The following is a 21,912-nucleotide window of genomic DNA, read 5'->3' as shown; positions in this document are numbered from 1 at the left end:
CGGAGGTGCCGGCTTTCAGATGAGACGTTAAACCGAGGGCCCAGTCTGCTCTCTCGGGTGGATGTAAAAGATCCCAGGGCACTATTAGAAGAAGAGCAGGGGGAGATCTCCCTGGTGTCCTGGGGCCAATATTTATCCCTCAATCAACAGCACTGAACAAACTGATGATGTGACCATTATCACACTGCAGTGATGTCATGAAAGGCTCTGTAGAAATGCAGAACTGTCTTTTCTGTATCATTCTAATATGTGGGGCCTATAATTCAGTGCGACAACAGACAATGCGCCTGGCAAACTTTTGCCGCCATTTTAGATATTTATTGGGTCCGTTCGAGTTTGTGAGGCCTTTTTTACTTTGTCTTCAAACCCTCCTCTTCCCTCCATTTAGCGCATGCGTTGCTCTCTTATCTGATGCACTGGTGGTTGCGTTGTGTCATTGGCAGGCAGGATGTCCAGATCGAAGAGCTGTTTAGCATGTGGTAGATCGGGATTTTGCAATCTTCGCACGGTTAAATTGTCTTATCGTAGACTTAAAGGGACACTGTGTTCACAAACATTGGCAAACCCATGTTTGTTTGGGGGGATTGAGAAGTAGGTCACAGCTTAAGAATTAGAGGCAAGGTGACCTGCTGACCTTTCCCACATTACAACAGTGACTACATTCCAAAAGTACTTCATTGGCTGTAAAGCACTTTGAGCCATCTGTTGGCCATGAGAGGTTCTATATAAATGCAAGTCTGTGTGTTTTTCTTTCACCCCGTTGAGGCGATTTGCAAACGAACGAGAGGTGAGACAAGGAAAGAGTTTTTTACGCAGCGAGTGGTTGGGATTTGGAATGTGCTGCCTGGGACTAACTGGATTGCTGTTGGAAAGAGCAGGTGCCGAATCGATGGGCCGAATGGCCTCCTTCTGTGCTGTGCAATTCTATGATTCTATGGGTTAGAAGTTGCCGCTGGCTGCAAGGGTTGTGTGTGAGTTTAAGTCCCGCTCCGTAATATCGTCCTTCTCCGCCCCTTGCCTCAGACCACTAAGTGACAGGAAACACAAGCTGGAGGCATTAACCCGAGTCGGTAAGCAAGTGACAGAGTAGGTCAGCAAGCTCTCCCCCTGTTTCATGAGCTGGCTATTATGGAACATGAGGCAGCTGGGGGAAAGAGGGTTTCCCTGTTTGGCGCTCCAAGGCTATGGTCCCCACAGGGCAGGAATGTATCGTGCCTGCAATGAACATGAGGTGCAAAAGGGCAGAGAGGTCACTGGGAGTTCGACTACATCTCAGGTCTCCGTGACCAAGGAAGGAGATACTTGCCTCAGAGGGAGTGCAACAAAGGTTCACCAGACTGATTCCTATGTTGCGGGATTGTCCTATGAGGAGGGATTGAGTAGATCGGGCCTATATTTCCCAGAGTTTAGAAGAATGAGAGATGATCACATTGAAATGTATCAGATTCTGAGGGGGATTGACAGGGTAGATGCTGGGAGGATGTTTCTCCTGGTTGGAGAGTCTAGAACCAGGGGTCACACAGTCTCAGGATAAGGGGTCGGCCATTTAGGACAGAGATGAGGAGAAATTTCTTCACTCAGAGGGTGGTGAATCTTTGGAATTTTCTACCCCAGAAGGCTGTAGATGTCCAGTCGTTGCGTATATTCAAGGCTGAGATTGATAGAGCACAGGGGGTGATGGGTGAATGGGACCCGGTGCGAGTTAGGAGAGCTCTGGCAAAAGCTACCATTGGCTTGAAATGCCCTCAAAGGCGATCCAAAGATTGGAAGGATGCTTGCCTCGATAGGATGTCACTTACCTTTAAGTGGGCCCCCCTCTCCATCCCCTTATAAGGCCGTCCCCCCAGGAGCACTGGAAGTCAGCTGACCGCTGGAAAATTGGGTGCATTCAGCACACTAACCATTCCGTTGGGATTTGTCCCATCTCCTTGTTATTCTCGAGGGCCTGAATGGCCTACTCCTGTTCCTCTGTTCCTATTCTAGACAGCTAGATATAGTGATATTACAAGTCCCGGCCAGAATGGAGATGATTGGGTAATTCCTCCGTCAATCACGGCTGGAGACCACATTGCCTAATTATCAGCCGTGGCTCAGTGGGCCTCACTCTCGTCTCTGAACCAGAAGGTTCTGGGTTCAAGACCCACTCCAAAAGTCTTGAGTTCAAAAATATAGGCTGATACTCCAGTGCAGTACTGAGGGAGCGCCGCACTGTCGGAGGGGCAGTACTGAGTGAGTGCCACACTTTCGGAGGGGCGGTGCTGAGGGAGTGCCGCACTGTCGGAGGGGCAGTATTGAGGGAGTGCTGCACTGTCGGCGGGGCAGTACTGAGGGAGCGCCGCACTGTCGGAGGGGCAGTACAGAGGGATCGCTGCACTGTTGGAGGGGCAGTACAGATGGAGTGCTGCACTGTCGGAGATGCCGTCTTTCAGATGAGACGTTAAACCGAGGCCCTGTCTGCCCTCTCAGGTGGACGTTAGACCCATGGCATGAGTGGGATTGATTTTACACACACCATTTAGCTGGAGAAATCTCCCTGCTTTTGCAAGTGACACTACAAGTCCCGGCCAGAATGGAGATGATTGGGTAATTCCCCCATCAATCACGGCTGGAGACCACATTACCGAATTATCAGCCGTGGCTCAGTGGGTATCACTCTCGTCTCTGAGCCAGTCTTGAGTAAAAAGTCCAGGCTGATCCTCCAGTGCAGTACTGAGGGAGCGCCACACTGTCGGAGGGGCAGTACGACGGAACACCGCATTGTCAGAGGGGCAGTACTGAGGGAGCGCCGCACTCTCGGAAGGACAGTCCGAGGGAGGGCACACTGTCAGAGGGGCAGTACAGAGCGAGTGCCGCACTGTCGGAGGGGCAGTACTGAGGAAGTGCGCACTGTCGGAGGGGGAGTACTGAGGGAGTGCCGCACTGTCGGAGGGGCAGTACTGAGGAAGTGCGCACTGTCGGAGGGGGAGTACTGAGGGAGTGCCGCACTGTCGGAGGGGCAGTACTGAGGGAGTGCCGCACTGTCGGAGGGGGAGTACTGAGGGAGTGCCGCACTGTCGGAGGGGCAGTACTGAGGGTGTGCCGCACTTTCGGAGGGGCAGTACTAAGGGAGCGTCGCACTCTCGGAGGGGCAGTACTGAGGGAGCGCTGCACTGTTGGAGGGGCAGTACTGAGGGAACGCTGCACTATCGGAGGGATAGTAATAAGGGAGCGCTGCAATGTCGAAGTGTCAGTACTGAGTGAGTGCCGTACTGTTGGAGGAACAGTTATGAGGGAGTGCTGCACTGTCAGAGGGGCAGTACTGAATGAGCGCTGCAATGTCGGAGGGGCAGTGCTGAGGGAGCACCGCACTGTCGGAGATGCCGTCTTTCAGATGAGACGTTAAACCGAGGCCCTGTCTACCCTTTCAGGTGGACATTCGATCACATGGAATAAGTGGGGTAGATTTTACACGCACCATTTTGCTGGAGAAATCTCCCTGCTTTTATCGGGAGACTTTGCTCCAGTTTCTGTCGTGAGTTCCGTTTGCTGTAGTTCGGAGAGGCTGTTTAAATAGACTCTGCAGACTATTTACTGTAGTGTGCTGCTTAAATAGATTCTGTTTGCTGTAAAATAGACTGTTTGCTGCGAGTCCTCACTCATTGGCTGAAACAACGCAATTCATTTGCTGACAAAATGCATCTCATTGGCTGACACAATGCAATTCATTGGTTGACACAGTGCATCCCATTGGCTAACACGATGCATCCCATTGGCTAACACGGCGCACCCCATTGGCTGACACGGTGCATCTCATTGACTGACACGGTTCATCCCATTGGCTGATGCAGTGCGTCCCATTGTCGAATGTTGAACACTGGATAGCTAAAGAATTAATTGTCGAACTTCTTTGTATCTTGGAGAAAAAGGCTTTCTGATACAAACAGGATGACTTTGAAATGTCATGAGAGAAAGCACAGCTTGCCTTCTGATATGAAAAGTGCCTGTGCAAAGAAATACATGACAGTAACATGACGTCTGGCATCAGTGATTAAAGTGTAACGTAGGGCGAGGGTAATAAACAGGTCGAGGGGTCCATTAACTATAGTATGGAAAGGTAACGGTTAATAAAGTCTGTTCTTCAAAGGGTTTAAGATGTCTGTTCAGGAAGTTGGTTGTGGTGGTTGGAGGTCAATCGTCACGGCCCCAGGACATTGCGGCAAGAGTTCATAGAAACATAGAAACACAGAAAATAGGTGCAGGAGTAGGCCATTTGCACCCTCGAGCCTGCAATACCATCCAATAAGATCATGGCTGATCATTCCCTCAGTAACCCTTTCCTGCTTTCTCTCCATACCCCTTGATCCCTTTAGCCGTAAGGGCCATATCGAACTCCCTCTTGAATATATCCAATAAACTGGCATCAACAACTCTCTGCGGTAGGGAATTCCACAGGTTAACAACTCTCTGAGTGAAGAAGTTTCTCCTCATCTCAGTCCTAAATGGCCTACCCCTTATCCTAACACTGTGTCCCCTGGTTCTGGACATCCCCATTATCGAGGACATTCTCCCCGCCTCTAACCTGTCCAGTCCCGTCAGGATCTTATATGTTTCTATGAGATGCCCTCTTATCCTTCTAAACTCCAGTGTATAAAGGCCCAGTTGATCCAGTTTCTCCTCATATGTCAGTCCTGCCATCCCGGGAATCAGTCTGGTGAAGCTTCACTGCACTCCCTCAATAGCAAGAACGTCCTTCCTCAGATTAGGAGACCAAAACTGAACACAATATTCCAGGTGAGGCCTCACCAATGCAATGTACAATTGCAGTAAGACCTCCCTGCTCCTCTACTCAAATCACCCAGCTATGAAGGCCAACATACCATTTGCCTTCTTCACCGCCTGCTGTACCTGCTTGCCAACTTTCAATGAATAATGAACCATGACACATAGCTTTCGTTGCACCTCCCCTTTTCCTAATCTGCCGCCATTCAGATAATTTTCTGCCTTTGTGTCTTTGCCCCCAAAGTAGATAACCTCACATTTATCCACACTATACTGCATCTTCCATGCATTTGCCCACTCACCTAATCTGTCTGAGTCACCCTGCAGCCTTTTAGCGTCCTCCTCACAGCTGACACTGCCACTCAGTTTACTTTCATCTGCAAACTTGGAGATATTACACTCAAGTCCTTCATCTAAATCATTAATGTATATTCTAAAGAGCTGGGATCCCAGCACTGAGTCCTGCGCCACTCCACTAGTCACTGCCTGCCATTCTGAAAAGGAACCGTTTATCCCGACTTTCTGCTTCCTGTCTGCCAACCAGTTCTCTATCCACGTCAGTACATTACCCCCAATACCATATGCTTTGATTTTGCACACCAATCTCTTGTGTGGGACCTTGTCAAAACCCTTTTGAAAGTCCAAATAGACCACATGCACTGGTTGTCCCTTGTCCACTCTACTAGTTACATCCTCAAAAAATTCCAGAAGATTTGTCAAGTATGATGTCCCTTTCATAAATCCATGTTGACTTGGACAGATCCTGTCACTGCTTTCCAAATGCGCTGCTATTTCATCTTTAATAATTGATTCCAACATTTTCCCCACTACTGATGTCAGGCTAACCGGTCGATAATTACCCGCTTTCTCTCTCCCTCCCTTTTTAAAAAGTGCTGTTACATTAGCTACCCTCCAGTCCATAGGAACTGATCCAGAGTCGGTAGACTGTTGGAAAATGATCACCAATGCATCCACTATTGCGAGGGCCACTTCCTTAAGTACTCTGGGATGCAGACTATCAGACCCCAGAGATTTATCGGCCTTCAATCCCATCAATTTCCCGAACACAATTTCCCGCTTTATAAGGATATCCTTCAGTTCCTCCTTCTCACTAGACACTCAGTCCCCTAGTATTTCTGGAAGGTTATTTGTGTCTTCCTTCGTGAAAACAGAATCAATGTATTTGTTTAACTGGTCCGCCAATTCTTTGCTCCCCATTATAAGTTCACCTGAATCTGACTGCAAGAGATCTACGTTTGTTTTCACGAATCTTTTCATTAATCTTCCTCAGGGCAGGGTCCTGGACCCAACCATCTTCAGCTGCTTCATCAATGACCTTCCCTGCATCATTAGGTCAGAAGTGGGAATGTTCACTATGACTGCTCAGTGTTCAGTTCCATTCACAGAAAATGAAGCAGTCCATGCCAGCATGCAGCAAGACCTGGACGACATTCAGGCTTGGGCTGATATGTGGCAAGTAACATTCGCACCACACAAGTGTCAGGCAATGACCATCTCCAACAAGCGAGAGTCTAACCACCTCCCCTTGATATTCAACAAATCCCCCACCATCAACATCGTGGGGGTCACCATTGACCAGAAGCTTAACTGTACCAGGCACATAAACACTGTGGCCACAAGAGCAGGTCAGAGGCTGGGTATTCTACGATGAGTGTCTCACCTCCTGACTCTCCAAAGCCTTTCCACCATCTACAAGGCACAAGTCAGGAGTGTGATGGAATACTCTCCACTTGCCTGGATGAGTGGAAGTCCAATAACACTCAAGAAGCTCGACACCTTCCAGGACAAAGCAGCCCGTTTGATCGGCACCCCATCCACCACCTTCAACATTCACTCCCTCCACCACCGGCGCCCCCTGGCTGCAGTGTGTACCATCTACAAGATGCACTGCAGGAACTCGCCAAGGCACCTTCAACAGCATCTCCCAAACCCGCGACCTCTACCACCTAGCAGGACAAAGGCAGCAGACACATGGGAACACCACCACCTCCACGTTCCCCTCCGTGTCACACACCATCCTGACTTGGAAATATATCGCTGTTCCTTCATCGTTGCTGGAATCCTGGAACTCCCTCCCTCCCTGCCAACTTCAGATAACATGCAGCTTTTTCAACTAAGATCGAAGTTGAGCGAGTTCCTTCACCACAAGGACAGCAGCGGTTCAAGAAGGCGGCTCACCACCTTTTCAAGAGAGATTAGGGATGGGCAATAAATGCTGGCCTTGCCAGCGATGCCCAGATCCCGCAATGAATTTTTTAAAAGTCTTCTTTGAGGAAACTAGCTTTGGAGTAAACAACTAAAAGTGTTTACATGAAGAGACTGTCTGCAAAATATTTGATGTAGAAAATATGGTGTATAAATGATCACGGTTTTCAACAGAACTTCAGCGGGCTTGAAAGATACAGAAACCGAAATAGCAGTGAACCCGGGGACTGGAAGAAATTTAGAACTCAGCAGAGGAGGACAAAGGTTTTGATTAGGGCAGGGAAAATGGTGTACGAGAAGAAGCTTGCAGGGAAAATTAAGGCGGATTGCAAAAGTTCCTATAGGTATGCAAAGAGAAAAAGGTTAGTAAAGACAAACGTAGGTCCCCTGCAGTCAGAATCAGGGGAAGTCATAACGGGGAACAAAGAAATGGTAGACCAATTGAACAAGTTCTTTGGTTCAGTATTCACTAAGGAGGACACCAACAACCTTCCGGATATAAAAGGGGTCAGAGGGTCGAGTAAGGAGGAGGAACTGAGGGAAATCTTTTTTAGTCGGGAAATTGTGTTGGGGAAATTGATGGGATTGAAGGCCGGTAAATCCCAAGGGCCTGATGGACTGCATCCCAGAGTACTTAAGGAGGAGGCCTTGGAAATAGTGGATGCATTGACAGTCATTTTCCAACATTCTATAGACTCTGGATCAGTTCCTATGGAGTGGAGGGTAGCCAATGTCACCCCACTTTTTAAAAAAGGAGGGAGAGAGAAAACAGGGAATTATAGACCGGTCAGCCTGACCTCAGTAGTGGGTAAAATGATGGAATCAATTATTAAAGATTTCATAGCAGTGTATTTAGAAAATGGTGACATGATAGGTCCAAGTCAGCATGGATTTGTGAAAGGGAAATCATGCTTGACAAACCTTCTGGAATTTTTTGAGGATGTTTCCAGTAAAGTGGACAAGGGAGAACCAGTTGATGTGGTATATTTGGACTTGCAGAAAGCTTTCGATAAGGTCCCACACAAGAGATTAATGTGCAAAGTTAAAGCACATGGGATTGGGGGTAGTGTGCTGACGTGGATTGGGAACTGGTTGTCAGACAGGAAACAAAGAGTGGGAGTAAATGGGTACTTTTCAGATAGGCAGGCAGTGACTAGTGGGGTACCGCAAGGTTCTGTGCTGGGGCCCCAGCTGTTTACATTGTACATTAATGATTTAGACGAGGGGATTAAATGTAGTATCTCCAAATTTGAGGATTACACTAAGTTGGGTGGCAGTGTGAGCTGCGAGGAGGATACTATGAGGCTGCAGAGTGACTTGGATAGGTTAGTTGAGTGGGCAAATACATGGCAGATGAAGTACAATGTGGATAAATGTGAGGTTATCCACTTTGGTGGTAAAAACAGAGAGACAGACTATTATCTGAATGGTGACAGATTAGGAAAAGGGGAGGTGCAACGAGACCTGGGTGTCATGGTACATCAGTCATTGAAGGTTGGCATGCAGGTACAGCAGGCGGTTAAGAAAGCAAATGGCATGTTGGCCTTCATAGCGAGGGGATTTGAGTACAGGGGCAGGGAGGTGTTGCTACAGTTGTACAGGGCCTTGGTGAGGCCACACCTGGAGTATTGTGTACAGTTTTGGTCTCCTAACTTGAGGAAGGACATTCTTGCTATTGAGGGAGTGCAGCGAAGATTCACCAGACTGATTCCCAGGATGGTGGGACTGACCTATCAAGAAAGACTGGATCAACTGGGCTTGGATTCACTGGAGTTCAGAAGAATGAGAGGGGACCTCATAGAAATGTTTAAAATTCTGACGGATTTAGACAGGTTAGATGCAGGAAGAATGTTCCCAATGTTGGGGAAGTCCAGAACCAGGGGTCACAGTCTAAGGATAAGGGGTAAGCCATTTAGGACCGAGATGAGGAGAAACTTCCTCACCCAGAGAGTGGTGAACCTATGGAATTCTCTACCACAGAAAGTAGCTGAGGCCAATTCACTAAATACATTCAAAAGGGAGTTAGATGAAGTCCTTACTACTCGGGGGATCAAGGGGTATGGCGAGAAAGCAGGAAGGGGGTACTGAAATGCATGTTCAGCCATGAAGTCATTGAATGGCGATGCAGGCTAGAAGGGCTGAATGGCCTACTCCTGCACCTATTTTCTATGTTTCTATGTTTCTATGAAAGCCAGTCATTAATAAAGTCTATTTTTTATTGGTTCATGGGATGTGGCCGTCCCTGGCGAGGCCAGCGTTCATTGCCATTCCCTAATTGCCCTCGAGAATGTGGCAGTGAGCCACCTCGGCTAGTCCTGGAGCAAGTCTTCAGCACGATAGCCGGGATGCTGTCGGGGACAGTAGCCTTTGCTGTATCCAGTGCGCTCAGCCGTTTCTTGATCATCTGGTCCACGTATTCCACCATCAAGTGTCTCGTGCTTACTCGGAACCGTGTTGATGGGAACCAGAGGAGGAAGGAGGTGGAACGCTAACGGCTGCCACAATGCAACTCATTGGCTGACACAGCGGTGTCAATGGACACACTGCTACTTGACTCAAGTGTTCCAGGGCTTGAACATCTACACTCAGAGTATGAGCTCGTGGGCAGCAAAAGAATAAAAAGTACCCTGCCAACTTCAGAAAATATGCAGGTTAAACATGGGCCTGATTGTTTTTCAACTAAGATGAAGGTTAGCTCGATCTCACTGGAGCCATGCTGCACCCTATCAGATTGTCAGTTTGCTGGTTGCTATGAGAGGAAGTCATTTTAACAAAGTCATGCTGAGTCGGAATAAAATGGCTCCATTATCTTTCTCAGAGATCCTTGCAAACCAGCAAGCATGTAGAAGAGGAATAATTTTAAACTGTAGACATAGAAACAAAGAAACGTCGAAAATAAGTGCAGGAGAACGCCATTTGGCCCCTCGAGCCTGCACCGCCATTCAATGAGTTCATGGCTGAACATGCAACTTCAGTACCGCATTCCTGTTTTCTCACCATACCCCTTGTTCCCCCTAGTCGTAAGGTGTTAGTGTTAGTGTTTTATCAGAAGAATCACTCAACACTCAGAGTCGGTTCCAACGCCAATGCAGCCTTTATTAACGCCAGCGGGGAGGAAGCCTCAGGACTGGATCCAGGCACTTCTCTCCGCAGAACAAAGGGTTTCATGGATCTTTATATGTTGTACAACAGTTTTTACTACAGTTACATCAACTCATTTCGGCTGGATACTATCCAATCATATAGATTATGAATTCAACTAGACCAATAGATAGAGTTAGTTTCTAAACATAAAGTAGCTCATGTGTTGCTAAGAGATATGTTGCAAAGAGATGTGTTGCTAAGGAGTGTGTTGCTAGGAACGACTCATGTATCCTGAGACATAGTCCAGGCTCCCCTTATCTTACTGTCCTTGGGTAGCCTCCTTATCTTAATCCTGTTGCAGAGTCGTATTGTTCTTACATCCACCAGAACATTCTCCTTCGTAGGCCTGAATGATTAGAGACATCTGCAGAATATGCTTGTTATTCCTGTGTGTGGGAAACAACAATTATCAGTTTCCAGGAATTCGGTCCATTTCAGCTAACAAAATTCCCTTGAGGCCTCACGGGTAGCCATTTTATGGTATTAGAGTTACATATTTAGTTCTAACCTTATACTACAGGTGTAGTTCTAACCTTATGCTACAGGTGCCGTTGCCCTAGGTTTTGATATATTCAGCAGGTGCCTAATGCCTACAACAATTCCCTGCTTTCGATAAAGGGGCTAGTCCTAGTCCCCCTTTAACCGACCGCCCTACACTTGTTAGTTTTTGTGCATGGCCCGGTACTCCCTGCCTCAACGTGCTGGCCAGTCACGCGGTTTCAGGAGTCCCGGTTGCTTAGATCAAATTGACAAAGGTCAAATCCTCCTTCCCCTTTACAAGATAGGCTTGTTTAATATTTGGGGACCAGTCATGGGTCCCTCTTCGTTGTTCATGGTTTCTGCATGCCTGGCAGGCCATTATGCCCCATGTTATCGCTAAGATCACTTGTATCCCGACCAGTATGTGTGAAATCATTCAAATACAAGGATGGATGTTCACATTTATTCCCCAGTCCCAGACCTTTCTCCACCAACTCTGACTTTATAATGCTATATCGATATCTTCTTCCAGTACTTTGATTTTAGTTTGCAGTTGGTGATAGAGCTTTACGGATTGACCCACTCTCAGCCTCAACTCTCGTAATACTTCGGTTAGATGTGGGATAGGGACCTGATCTGGCTCGTCATAATCCTGCAAATGATCATGGAGCTGATCGGTTACCTCAATAACTTCGGACTTCCGGCGCCTAACCTGGGTGATATGCGCTTGCCCGATCGTGACAGGTCGTAGTGGCGTAAAGCAAAAGTTTGGTTGTGGTATAGGGCACTGCAGGTCATTATACTGGTATGAACGCTCTGTGGTCGAAACGCTGTATCTTCCCTTTCCTCCGTAGCCTGCCCTCGCGAAGTGTCTGTGTGCGGGCACTATTTCTAGTACGCACCCGTCGGTTTGGTTAAACCCGCACTCGTCTAGCTCACCTCGGCCTACCGGGTGAGGGCATACTGTGATCCCCCCCCCTTTGCTTGCAATCTGTTAGGGAAATCCCGATAAGTATGTTGTTTCGACGAACGGCGGAGGTGGTGGTCAGATAGTAACGTATGGAGACATTTTCCCGATATACTCCGATATTCTCTAGTTGGTATAGGGGGAACGGTCCTGAGTCCGGCGTGGCTATAGGGATCATCAGGACTATCCCTATCCCAGTATTCCTACCCATCTGGCAATCTGGAATTGCTGGGTATACTCGGGTCAGTCCCTTCAGAGTACAAATATCCAGTGTCCCCCTTTGGTTAGCCAACTGAGCCAAATGTGAACTGTCTATCCAATCGGGTACTTCCCCGCATTGGATCTGGTCGAGATTGTGGCGGATCTGCCCCACCATCCACAGACCATAAGCGTGACAGAGTTGCCTCTGTCTTTGCTTTCCCGTATCTTCTTTTTCTCTATCAATGAGATGATTGATGGTTTTGGCGTGAGCTTCCAGGACTGAGATGCCATCCAACTAGATTTTGGCACTCTCCTTTCCTAGGTTGGCTTGGTCTTCCTGGTTTTGCTCCACCCTCTCTAATAACCCCTTCATCACCCCTCTAAGCTTTCCACCCTCTCATTTAACCCTTGTATATCTATCGAGTTTACCATGGAGGTCCCTGTATTGAAAACGGTGGCAATATCATTAACTATTTCCCTCTTGACCCTGGGGGCTGACCCCTGTCCCCGGAATCTGCTGGCACCCATTGCATCGGCAGCCTGCTACATTACAACTTTACTTAATACATTGTACATCTTCCTTGACTGTTCTGTACAGTATTCCGGCATCTGGATGCCTGAAATATTGATCAGGACAGGCACAATTTCATGTTTAACATTATCATACAATAATTCCCCTTTGTTGTACATTACAATCCCATTCTCTGGTCCCTTAGTAGTTATGGGACAAGGCAGTTCCTCGGGCAATGTAGTGGTTCTTATGGGGCGCGGTGTCGGAGGGGGTGAGAAGCATACATACAAAGATATTGCAGCCGCCCCCGCCTCCTCGTAATACCCACACAGCCCCACTTCCTTTTTGCGGATGACTGATTGCTGGGACTGTCCCGGAGGCGCGCGCGCAAATTATGTCGAAAGTACATTCATCGGGCCCTTTGACATCCCTCCGTTTAATGCAGCTGCTCCTTATACCCGTGGAGCACTGTACACATACCCGGTTCTTATTAGGATTTACTTGTAACCATGCATTAAAATAAGTTCTGTCCTTGCTCCAGTCCTTGGCTGCTGGGATGCATATTCCATCCGTTAAATTAAACAAGACTCCACAGTTCATGTAGTTGTTTATTTCCTGAGTGCGCTGCAATCCGTTGGTATCATCCAGTGTTTGCGTGGGTCTTGAGGTTCCCAGTATCATGAGTCCCCAGTGTCGAAGTCACCACTGCGGTTCCATCTTGGTGAGTGTTTTATCTGAAAATTTTAAACAGATAGCCTGGTCATCACCAGGTGTTAGGTTCTGGTCTACTTGTGTCGCTATCACTCTGTGGAATCGAAGGTAAGGATTAGGTTAACCATATTCTTTATAGTCGTACCATCTCTATCACTTCATGTCCCTGTCTGGGCTGCCGTCGGTTTTGCGTTTGAGCCTGCTGTGCTCGAGCCTGCACGATGACCCATCTAAATATTATCCAAACTCCAATCAACACCAATGCCACCATTATTCCTCCAAACATCGCTGTCTGCTTTACCGTTAGGTTGGGTTTGTGGACTACACCTACCCACCGTGGGGTACATTGGCTCTATTGCCATAGGTGATGGTGCTATGGCTGCGCACTGCACTATCCGTCTAGTCCCGTTTTTTTTTAAACATCTCTTCCAGCCTGTTTATCTTAGCTTTTAACTCTTGACCAGCTAGTTCCGTTTTATTTTTATTCTGAATATCCCACCATTTCCTCTGTCTGTCAGGTGAGTCTTCTTTATTTTATTAAGAAATCCAAATTAATAATGTCCAGTATAAAACAGCTGTTAATGGAAAGGGTTAACTCCTTTACAGGTTTGTAAGAAAGCCTGATGTCATTACGTGATTTCACGTAATCATCTGAAAAATTCTTTTTTTTTTAAGTTCTTTGTGCCTTCAAAACGTGCTTAGAAATTAGGAATCCGTTAAACAGCATAAATTAGTAAAGTGGTCATAATAAAAATCTTCTCATCAGGGAAGACGGCATTTTAGAGTAAACTCCAATGTTTTCTTAACTTCTAATTCAAGTACATGCCAAAGAATTTAAAAAAAAATAGATTTAAAACGAGACCACAATTTTTTAATAGCAATTTTGTTTACTGAAATTCAATTTTTTTTTTTTTTTAAATTTCTCTCTCAGCACAAAATCTAAACTTCTGTGCCAGTTCCATTTTGGAAATCTTTTCAAACTGCATTGAAACTTTCTCATAATTTAAAATTCGAATCCATGTAGAGTGTTTTTTTACCTCTTCCAATTTTTTTTTTCTAATTAAACCAATATCTTTTTCACAGCAAACATCAACTAGTATTTAGTAAGTTATGTCTTTTTCCATCACAAACACATTTGTGAATTTAAAATCATTTGTTTACTTTCAAAGTGGCGTCTTTATCTTTTTCTTTTCTCCATAACTGGAATGGAATCCAGCTTTGAGGGTTTGAGGGCTGCTTTTAGTTATCTCAAAATGCTCCAGTTTCAAAGTCGTTAAAATGTCTCTTCTAAACTGCTAAAGCTTGCTGTTTTTAACATTTTTCAAAAGTTTCTTTTACATCTTCGCAGATAGCTCGCCACTCGCCCAGGAGTTTGACCTGATCAGATTTAATTTATTAATTTTTTTTTTGAATCCACCTCAGTATTTTCTGTGCCTTCTCTGAATATCTCAAAATCCCAATTCAAACTTTGTAATTTAAAACCCTTTTTTTTAAAGCTAGAAGCTTTCTTAAATGGCATTCTTTATCTCATTCCGAGACTAAATTTATGTCTTTCAACCCAATGTAATCAATTTTTTATCTTTTGCTCAACAAACCTATCCTTTGTACATTTCCTAGCTCCGTAACTTATCACCCGAATAAATCCACACCTGCGTTTCTAACTTAAAATGTCTTAAAACTTCCCACATACAGGACAACACTACAAAGGGTTAGCTAAAATAAACAGACACTTGCATTCCTCTTCCAACCAGGCTTTCAGAAACATGACAACATAAAAATTCATTCCGCAGTCACAAAATCACACAGGGACTCTCACTCGACGACCAGACATTTACAACAGTCTCTCTTCTTTCCTATTAATTGTTTTGGCCAGCTCTATTGTTTTGGCTGGCTCTATTTTTGGATCCATGACCTTTCAGGGAATTCATAGTTTTATCTAAATAATTCCTCACATAACTTTTGTAGTGGACTACCGGTATTGGTTTCTCCATTCCTTCACCCACCATTCCTGTTGGGCTGCTGGCAGGTCCTGAAGATCCCACCCTGCTCTAATCATTTTCTCGGTTAGTTTCTTTTGCGTTTCCGCCAGATGGCGGGTAAGGGACCCTTCTGATTCCCACTCGAGTTTATCTGCTTTATCTGGCCATTCCTGGGTAGGACTAGAACCATTAGGAATCTACTCTCAAAGGTTTGCCTTTTACCTCACACAACTTGTAGTAGACCGTCTCTGGGCTGCTGTCAGGTCACAAGTCTGCTGTTACACAAACTTATACAATTCTTAAAACGCGTTTAAGCAATTCCCGTAGTGCTCTACGTATCCTTAACGACTACCTACCACTGCTCTGCCCATTGGTCCGACCCTGTTCACAGGTTTAGATTCCGTTAGCCGATGTACACTGCTTGGTTCTCCCCCGGGGTATATTTCAAATCACACTACTGGGTCCGGAAGATGTCTCTTGGTATCACGATCCCACGGTCTAAGTGTGTTCCCTACGCCTACTTGGTTCCTGGCCGTCACGTGGGACAAAAGTCCTCTTAACTCAAGCTCAGGCTAGGGGTTTGAGATATTAGACCGTCTCCTTGTGTGGATCAACCGGCTTCCACCTTTCGTACCCTTTATAATTAAAAATAATTTTTTTTATACTCAGCTGGGTTTTTCCAAGGGCGTCCAGTGACTCCGGGAAATCCTGCCGACTACGCCACTGTTAGTGTTAGTGTTTTATCAGAAGAATCACTCAACACTCAGAGTCGGTTCCAACGCCAATGCGGCCTTTATTAACGCCAGCGGAGAGGAAGCCTCAGGACTGGATCCAGGCACTTCTCTCCGCAGAACAAAGGGTTTCATGGATCTTTATATGTTGTACAACAGTTTTTACTACAGTTCCATCAACCCATTTCGGCTGGATACTATCCAATCATATAGATTATGAATTCAACTCGACCAATAGATATTTAATTTCTAAACATAAAGTGGCTCATGTGTTGCTAAGAGATGTGTTGCAAAGAGATATGTTGCTAGGAACGACTCATGTATCCTGAGACATAGTCCAGGCCCCCCTTATCTTACAGTCCTTGGGTAGCCTCCTTATCTTAATCCTGTTACAGAGTCGTATTGTTCTTACATCCACCAGAACATTCTCCTTCGGTGGCCTGAATGATTTGAGACATCTGCAGAATTTGCTTGTTATTCCTGTGTGTGGGAAACAACAATTATCAGTTTCCAGGAATGCGGTCCATTTCAGCTAACAGAAATCCCTTGAGGCCACACGGGTAGCCATTTTATGGTATTAGAGTTACATATTTAGTTCTAACCTTATACTACAGGTGTAGTTCTAACCTTATGCTACAGGTGCCGTTGCCCTAGGTTTTGATATATTCAGCAGGTGCCTAATGCCTACAACAAAGGACTACATATAATTCCTTTTTGAATATATTGAGTGAATTGGCCTCAACAACTTTCTGTGGTAGAGAATTCCACAGGTTCACCACTCTCTGGGTGAAGAAATTTCTCCTCATCTCGGTCCTAAATGGCTTACCCCTTATCCTTAGACTGTGATCCCTGGTTCTGGACTTCCCCAACATTGGGAACATTCTTCCTGCATCTAACCTGTCTAAACCCGTCAGAATTTTAAACGTTTCTATGAGATCCCCTCTCATTCTTCTGAACTTCAGTGAATACAAGCCCAGTTGATCCAATCTTTCTTGATATATCAGTCCCGCCATCCTGGGAATCAGTCTGGTGAACCTTCGCTGTACTCCCTCAATAGCAAAAATGTCCTTCCTCAAGTTAGGAGAACAAAACTGTACATAATACTCCAGGTGTGGCCTCACCAAGGCCCTGTAGAACTGTAGTAACACCTCCCTGCCCCTGTACTCAAATCCCCTCGCAATGAAGGCCAACATGCCATTTGCTTTCTTAACCGCCTGCTGTACCTGCATGCCAACCTTCAATGATTGATGTACCATGACACCCAGATCTCGTTGCACCTCCCCTTTGCCTAATCTGTCACCATTCAGATAATAGTCTGTCTCTCTGTTTTTACAACCAAAGTGGATAACCTCACATTTATCCACATTATAGTTCATCTGCCATGTATTTGCCCACTCATCTAACCTATCCAAGTCACTCTGCAGCCTCATAGGATCCTCCTCGCAGCTCACACTGCCACCCAACTTACTGTCATCTGCAAATTTAGAGATACTACATTGAATCCCCTCGTCTAAATCATTAATGTACAATGTAAACAGCTGGGGCCCCAGCACAGAACCTTGCGGTACCCCACTAGTCACTGCCTGCCATTCTGAAAAGTACCCATTTACTCCTACTCTTTGCTTCCTGTCTGCCAACCAGTTCTCAATCCATGTCAGCACACTACCCCCAATCCCATGTGCTTTAACTTTGCACATTAATCTCTTGTGTGGGACCTTGTCGAAACCCTTCTGAAAGTCCAAATACACCACATCAACTGGTTCTCCCTTGTCCACTCTTCTGGAAACATCCACAAAAAATTCCAGAAGATTTGTCAAGCATGATTTCCCTTTCACAAATCCATGCTGACTTGGACCTATCATGTCACCTCTTTCCAAATGCGCTGCTATGACATCCTTAATAATTGTTCCATCAGTTTATCCACTACCGATGTCAGGCTGACCGGTCTATAATTCCCTGTTTTCTCTCTCCGTCCTTTTTTAAAAAGTGGGGTTACATTGGCTACCCTCCACTCCATCGGAACTGAACCAGAGTCTATAGAATGTTGGAAAATGACTGTCAATGCATCCGCTATCTCCAAGGCCACCTCCTTAAGTACTCTGGGATGCAGTCCATCAGACACTGGGGATTTATCGGCCTTCAATCCCATCAATTTCCCCAACACAATTTCCCGACTAATAAGGATTTCCCTCAGTTCCTCCTTCTTACTAGACCCTCTTACCCCTTTTATATCCGGAAGGTTGTTTGTGTCCTCTTTAGTGAATGCCGAACCAAAGAACTTGTTCAATTGGTTCTTTGTTCCCCGTATTTATGACTTCCCCTGATTCTGACTGCAGGGGACCTACGTTTGTCTTTACTAACCTTTTTCTATTTGCATATCTATAGAAGCTTTTGCAGTCCATCTTAATGTTCCCTGCAAGCTTCCTCTCGTACTTTATTTTCCCTTCCCAAAGCAAACCCTTTGTCCTCCTCTGCTGAGTTCTAAATTTCTCCCAATCCCCGGGTTCGCTGCTATTTCTGGCCAATTTGTATGCCACTTCCTTGGCTTTAATACTATCCCTGATTTCCCTTGATAGCCACGGTTGAGCCACCTTCACTTTTTTATTTTTACACCAGACAGGGATGTACAATTGTAGTTCATCCATGCGGTCCCTAAATGTTTGCCATTGCCCATCCACTGTCAACCCCTGAAGTATCATTCGCCAATCTATTCGAGCCAATTGCAAACTGTAGTGCTGTCTATTTCTACATTTATGTCTTTCTGAATCGGACTCTGTCAGTAATCAAGCCTGTCTCTATAGGCCCCATTTACACAGTGTCTCATTGGATGGACTGGTTCAGTCTGCCTTCAGGCCCCACATACACGATGTCGCCGGAGCTGTTCAGTGACGGCCGTGGCTCAGTGGGTATCTCTGGTGCCTCTCAGTCAGAAGATCGTGGGTTCAAGATCCACTCCAGACACTTGATCCAGGCCAACACTCCCTGGGCAGTACTGAGGGAGCGCCACACTGTCCGAGGGGCAGAACTGAGGGAGCACAGCAGTGTCAGAGGGGTAGGACTGAGGGAGCACAGCACTGTCGGAGGGGCAGTACTGAGGGAGTGCCACACTGTCGGAGGGGCAGTACTGAGGGAGCGCTGCACTGTCGGAGGGACAGTACTGAGGGAGCGCCGCACTGTCGGAGGAGCAGTATAGAGGGAGCGCTGCTTTGTCAGAGGGGCCGTCTTTTGGATGAGACGTTGAACCCAGGGCCCTGACTGCCCTCTCAGATGGATCTTAAAGATCCCAAGGCACTATTGGAAGAAGAGCAGGGGAGTTCTCCCCGGTGTCCTGGGGCCAATATTTAACCCCCAACCAACCTCACCAAAACAGATGATATGGTCATTATCTTATTGCTGTTTGAGGGAGCTTGCTGTGCGCAAATTGGCTGATGCGTTTCCCACATTACAACAGTAACTACACTGCAAAGGTACTTCATTGGCTGTGAAGCACTTTGGCCGTCCTGTGGTTGTGAAAGGCGCTATAGAAATGCAAGTCTTTATGGATGGGGTGCTGTGGGATATCGTTTCTGGTTGAAATGGGATGGGGCAACAAACAGAGAGCCTCCCTCTGGTACCCCAATCACCCACCCCGCCATCCGACTGCCTTTACACACTCCCCCAATCCCATCCACCCTCACTTCCACAACTTGCAGCTTATTCCAAATAATCGTCGCCCTTTGAGGTCAGGAATTTCCCCCTTCCCCGAGATCACTCTGTAAAATGACTATTCACCACATCATGCTCCCACTTTCCTGTCTTCAATAAACACTTCCTGCACTCACTTCATCAACCCCAATACTCTACACCTCGCTGAACCTACCCGCTAAACTCTCCCTCTCCCTCTCCCTCTCTCTCTCACTCTCTGTCACTCTTTCTCCCTTTGTCTTTCACTCTCTCTTTCATTCTCCCTCTCATTCTCTCTCTCATTCTCTCTCTTCTCCTCTCTCTCCCTCCCTCTTCCTCCTCTCTATCTCTATCTCTGCCCCCTCGATCTCTCCCTCCTCTTTCTCTCCCTCCCTCTATCTCTCTCCCTTCATGGTCTCTCCCTCCCTCCATTTCTCCCTCCCCCCCTCTCTCTCTCCCACCCACTCTCTATCTTGCCCCACTTCTCTCTCCCTTTCCCCATCTCTCTCTCTCGCTCCCTCACTCTCTCCCTCCCCCTCTCACTCTCGCTCCCTTCCTCACTCTATCTCGCCCCCTCTCTCACCCTTTCTCCCATCCCCCTTCTGTCTCTCCCTCCCTCCCTCACTCCCTCTCTCCCTCCCTCCCACTCTCTCTCCCTCCCTCCCTCCCTCTCTCCCTCGCCCCTCTCTCTGTCTCTTTCTCTCTCCCTCCCCCCCTCTCTCACACTCCCTCTCTCTCTACCTCCCCCCCACTGTCTATCCAAGTTGATGAGATTTTCCCTTATCCTCATAACCCACCATGGACGAGGGAGGCCATTCAGCCCCTCTTAATTCACCCAAACAGCGAGAGAGAGAGATCGCCTTCCCTGCCGGGTCGGGCTGTATTTAAAAACCAACACAAAGGGGTTTCCCCCGCAACAGTCTCTGAGTCCTCCCTGGGTCTGAATCCCAACTTCCTGATCAACATGACAATCAGGAACGCACGCTCAAGTGCTCCATCGACGCCCCCATCTCTCGCCTCCCTCTCCGCTCTGTGTCCTTGAACGTGTCACGGTTGCCCCGCTCCATGGGCACTTCTCCACGCACAGCTCTCCACTTCCACCGTATTTGGTCTGGCTTCCACCCTGCACACCCTTGGGGAGGGAAGGCAGGAAAGGAGGCAAGTAAGAAGGAAAGAAAGGCTTGCATTTCTATAGCGCCTTTCATGACCACCGACGTCCCAAAGCGCTTCACAGCCACTGAAGTACTTTTGCACTGCCCCTTCAACAGTGCAGCGCTCCCCCAGTACTGCCCCTCTGACAGTGCATTGCTCCCTCAGTACTGCCCCTCCGACAGTGCGGTGCTCCCTCAGTACTGCCCCTGTGACAGTGCAGCGCTCCCCCAGGACTGGCCCGTGACAGTGCAGCTCTCCCTCAGTACTGCCCCTCTGACAGTGCGATGCTCCCTCAGTACTGCCCCTGTGACAGTGCAGCGATCTCTCACTGTGCCCCTCTGACATTGCAGCAATCCCTCAGTACTGCCCCGTGACAGTGCAGCACTCCCTCAGGACTGCCCCTCTGACAGTGCAGCGCTCTCTCACTGTGCCCCTCCGACATTGCAGCAATCCCTCAGTACTGCCCCTGTGACAGTGCAGCGCTCCCTCAGTACTGCCCCGTGACAGTGCAGCACTCCCTCAGGACTGCCCCTCTGACAGTGCAGCGCTCTCTCACTGTGCCCCTCCGACATTGCAGCAATCCCTCAGTACTGCCCCTGTGACAGTGCAGCACTCCCTCAGTACTACATGGGGAGTGTTGGCCTGGATAAAGTGTCTGGAATGGGGCTCAAACCCACAACTTTCTGACTGAGAGGCACTAGAGATACTCACTGTATTGTATCCTAACACAGATGAGGCTGCACACGGAAATTAAAGGAACAGTGACCTCAGTCTTTAATAAGACACTCCAGAGTGAGGAACAGGCCTTAGGGGCCGGCTTCTATACAGTGCTCCCAAGAGATGCTGGGATCATCAACAAGTCTGCGGGCTGCGCCACCATCAACAAGTTTGCAGGCTGCACCATTTCCACCCCCGTGGTGGGCAATGGTAGCCAACTGATAGCATCCGCACAGTTCTCGTTGCCTGGCCTGTAGTGGATGGTATAGTTACACGCTGATAGTGCGAGTGCCCAACTTTGTATGCGGGCTGAGGCATTCGTATGTATCCCCTTGTTTTCAGCGAACAGGGATGTGAGGGGCTTGTGATCGGTTTCCAGCTCAAATTTGAGGCCCAACAGGTACTGATGCATTTTCTTTACCCCGAACACACACACAATTATACCTCTTTCTCAATCATGCTGTCGGCCCTCTCAGCCTTCGACAAGCTCCTGGAAGCATAGCCGACAGGTTATTTCTGCTCGCAAACACAGTTCCAGTTAATTTATGGACATTGCTAGCACTTGTGTGCTGAGAGATTTGTTTGGTGTTATCACTGGTGGACAGAAACGCCTGTGCTATCCAAGGGCCTTACCGAGAGGCGGTGTCTCTACAGTCAAAAATTTTTGTCGGA

The sequence above is a fragment of the Pristiophorus japonicus genome, chromosome 27, assembly GCF_044704955.1.
Source record: "Pristiophorus japonicus isolate sPriJap1 chromosome 27, sPriJap1.hap1, whole genome shotgun sequence".
NCBI classification, from domain to species: Eukaryota; Metazoa; Chordata; class Chondrichthyes; family Pristiophoridae; genus Pristiophorus; species Pristiophorus japonicus.
The sequence above is the reverse complement of the archived record's forward strand: the minus strand, read 5'-3'. Positions refer to the sequence as shown.